Genomic DNA, 4249 nt, shown 5'->3' with positions numbered 1-4249 from the left:
TCATCATCTGTAATCCTATCTTTCTTAAGTATATTTTTATAATGTCTCTATCCTTGTTGAAATATAACAATCTTTAATTAACAATTATAAAAAGGCCCTATTGGTAGATTACCCAAGAATGTGTGCATTACATGGAAAACATACTTATTTTCTCTGAAAGAAAAAATGTAGCCCTCACTTTGAGGATCTGCTCTACTACTTTTCGAACTAACATGCTAACATTCTCAAACCTTCAATGAATTTTGAACTAGTAATAGTTTCTAAAACTCCAGTCCATCTCTGAGGAAATCTACTGTGATTATGCAGCAATATTATTACAAAGCCTGAACATGACAAGATTGCGAATGATATTCAGAGATGCATATTGTATGTGCTGTGTACAAGAGAATATGGGCAATATGTACATATGTATATGTGTGTACATACATATATGTAGATATGTATGTGTAAATATCTATATGTATATACATACATATACATTATCAGCCTTCTTACAAGAAAACTGAGAAAAGCAAGAGGAGTCAGGAGAGAGAAGAGTAAAGAATAACAAAAAAAAACAGGAGGGTTTAAGGTATAGCAGTGACAGCTTTTAGACACGGCAATAGGAGAATGAGAAGTCATAGTATTCACAGAGAAGACGGCCAGTGACAAAGAGAGCACAGAGATGCTGTCTGCATTTGGAATGAGGATGTCTGCACTTCCACTGTCCTTGAAGTCACCATTACAGAAATGAGAAAGAGTGGGCAATGAGAATGACAAGAAGACAAACAAACAAACAAACACATACACACACACAACCCACTAGGACTTCAGGAATTCCCAAGGGCCTGCTCCCAGCCACTCTAGACCCGGAGGGGAAGTATAACCCATAATCATTTTTATCCATGTGCTTGCTAGAGCCACAAGCAGTAAAACAGGATTTAAAAAGAAATGCAAAGGCAAAGAGGAATTGAAAAGTGTGAAAGGAATATTGTAAATGGTAGAATGCGAGTTTGCAGTATTTCAACATACGAGTGGTTTAGCAGAGTATGATGACATATTACAGACCCTATTGTATTATGGAAGCAAATAGGCAATTAACAGGGAATCTGCATAGCAATACCTATTATCAAGCCAGGTTGAAATGAAAAGTAAAAGGAAATTGAGATTTATCTGCTTTCGATGGTACATATTACTTACCCATCAATAAACTATGAGAATTTCGTTTACTTGCAATGCTTTACTCTCCTTTCCTCCCCCACCGTTCTGTTCCTTCTTTAGTAACCTTGTAACTTTGATAAACTTAAACCTCAATTTTCTTCAGTGTCCTTTCACTTCTATTTGGTAAATATGGTTTATTATTGCATCCACCTTTTTCTTTATCTCTTCTCTCACTCCCACTCCTATTTCTGAAATTCTGCCCATTGTACTTTTACTGCGCAGTTGTCAAGGCTGTTACATTCGGTTTCGTAACCGTAAGTCAGTCTCCTATGTGTTTTATAGAAAGCGTGACTCTGAAAACTGAAAATAGATAAATGCTTACATTATTGTCAATATGTATATATTTTTCATTGCTTGGTGAAGTACTGTTGTAAATCTTAAGAGAAAAATAAAAGGACTTATAAAGGGGAAAGAAAAGGAAAATCTTGATTGATCAGTGTGACTTTAATTTAATTATCTTGTGTAATATTAAGACTCAGAAAGGGCAGTCATTAAAATTCTTTACAGATTCATTCATCTAAAGCTTTTAATAAGAGCTGTATCCATCACTCGCCCACATTAGAACACCACGGATTTTCAGCAATCTCAGGAAGAAGGGTCTTTTGAAATGGCCATGACCCTTATTTTAAAAAGCAGACTATTTTAATACCTAGTTGTATTTATTTTCCAGAGAAGAGCTTTAGTGCTTCTAATTGAGACAAAAGAGGGCTTACTGTAAGTTATGAAAACTGCAAAGAATAACCTGAAGTATGTCAATGTGGCTTTTCAAAACAATGGATTTCTGAGCAGTGATTCAGGATTGAAGCTCTGGCTAGAGTCACTGAGCTTGGCTCTAGAGTGTCACTGGTGAAGAGAGGGAAGTGTCGCTGAGGAAAAGCAGAAGAGAGACTGGCTTTCCTTCCAGGCCTTTGACTTCAGGCTCTACTAAGAGAAAGCCTTTGGTAACTGAATAAATTATCTTTTCAAAGTTATCGCACCTTTGCTTTCTGTTTACATAAAGTAAATTAATGCATGCAAAAGACTTGTCTTTCTCCTTATTCATTTATTTTTTAATCAGTTTGCATTAATGTACCCTAATAGCCTCAGGTTACCTGCGTTCCTTATACAGCCATGTCTGAGGAAAGGCCATCACATGGCCTGGCCAACCTGGGCACAGCAAACTGGATCATGGGTGGGTGCCAGTACCCACCACAACCAGGATCTTGGGTACAGCAAGATAAATTGCTAAGTGATCAGAAAAGATTTTTTTTTTTTTTTGAGGGGTGATAAATATTGGGAAGCTCACAGAATTTAAAAGAAGTTTAAAAAATTATTCCTTGAAAACAGGAGTTTAGGGGCAACAAGGAACATCTCCAGGACATGTCAGGTACGGTATGCTTAAGGTGCCACCGCTCAGGCAGCTGGCCTCCTGCTCATACTGCCACCATTGCAAGTACTCTCTGACCGACTCTGAGAACTTATGTGATATGGAAGAAATTCTATGAACATTTGATCAATAATGAGTGAACTATAAGAAAATTTCAATATGATAGAGTAATTTGGTTATAATTTTTAGATGTATTTTAAATCTTGCTTTAGGCTAGAATGTCATTCAAAGTCAAACACTGAGAAGGAACTGTGAGAGGTCACCTCATTCCATCTGTACAAAATTCAAAAGCTTTGTCATCATAAATATAGGAGTGTTATCCTCAGATGGACTAGCATGGATTCTTGAAACAATGCAGAATTCTTCATCCTACACTATGAAAAATAGTATTGCTAACAGGAGATGTGCTAGGTATAAATCAACAAAGAGTAAGTGTCTGTGTTTCAATAAGTATGCAGAAAAAAATCCAGAAAGTGTTCTGAACGCTGCTGAATCATTAAATGAGAATGGAGGATCAAAAAATGGAGGGGAAAAATCACTTGGGAAAAAGATTCTTTGGTCATTTATTCCATAATGAATTTATCACAATGCGTATTGTAACCTTCTGAAAATCTCTCTTTTATACTATCTACAAAAAAAATAATTAATGAAAATTTTATGGAAGACCATGCATATTCAAAATAAATTTCTCTTATGTTTGAAATCTACATGAATTTATTTTTAAATGTATATGAAATGGCAATTTTAGTCTGAATAATACTCTGTAGTATACAATGTTAAATATTTCTACATTTTATCTATTACGATAAATGAAATTCAGATTGCTTATCTTTCTTAGAGCTAACCTGAGAAACTGTCAATCTCCCAGTGCTTAAAAAAGTATCATCTGTTAATCAGATGTTTAATATTATCTACTGCCTACCCAGTAAACGCATTTGTTATATTTAGCTACCGAAATTTGCCATTCCAGTGAGAAAATATTTCAAATAATAAATACAAAATGAGACTAAATATTTTGTAACTAGTAATTAAAGCTAAAGTCCGATGGTCTATGAATGATGTGAAACTGAAGAACATTACAAATCATTCTGATTCTCCTACGAGTTTAATTTCCAACTAACACATCTGGACAATTTCTTGTAACCAATTCACGTAGGTTTTGTCTTTTGCCTTTTGTTTTGAAATAAGAGATATAATTAAAAAAAAAGAGACAATAAAATGAAAACCAATCCAGGTGGTTTCTAAAATATAGCCATCTGCTTATAAGTTCTCAAATATTTCCCTATTAAAATTTTATTCTGACTGAAACTTAGAATTTGCACGATTGTTGTCTGTTTTATCCTATTGATGCTTCTCTTATTTTAGTGACCTGTGGTTACAAATTCCCTGCCTTCCCACACCTGCATAAGCTTGTTTTTTTTTTCTTTCCTTTGTGAGTAACTTTTGAATATTGCTTCCAGCCACTGCAATTTTCATCCTTTCACTCCTTTCAGATCTTAAATTTCCTTTCCCCCGAACTAGAGAATTCCCAAGACAGGCCACACTGGCACCATGCATCTTTGAATCTGACTCTGATAAGCATTAAAAACATATGGGTGTAATAATATTGTTGATGTTATTTTGCATGTATAAACATATTGGTCTTGAGAAACAGGAGAAGAGTGTCATAATAGTGTTCCTTTT

The sequence above is a fragment of the Pteropus vampyrus genome, unplaced genomic scaffold (assembly GCF_000151845.1).
Source record: "Pteropus vampyrus isolate Shadow unplaced genomic scaffold, Pvam_2.0 Scaffold99, whole genome shotgun sequence".
Classification (NCBI taxonomy): Eukaryota; Metazoa; Chordata; class Mammalia; order Chiroptera; family Pteropodidae; genus Pteropus; species Pteropus vampyrus.
The sequence above is the reverse complement of the archived record's forward strand: the minus strand, read 5'-3'. Positions refer to the sequence as shown.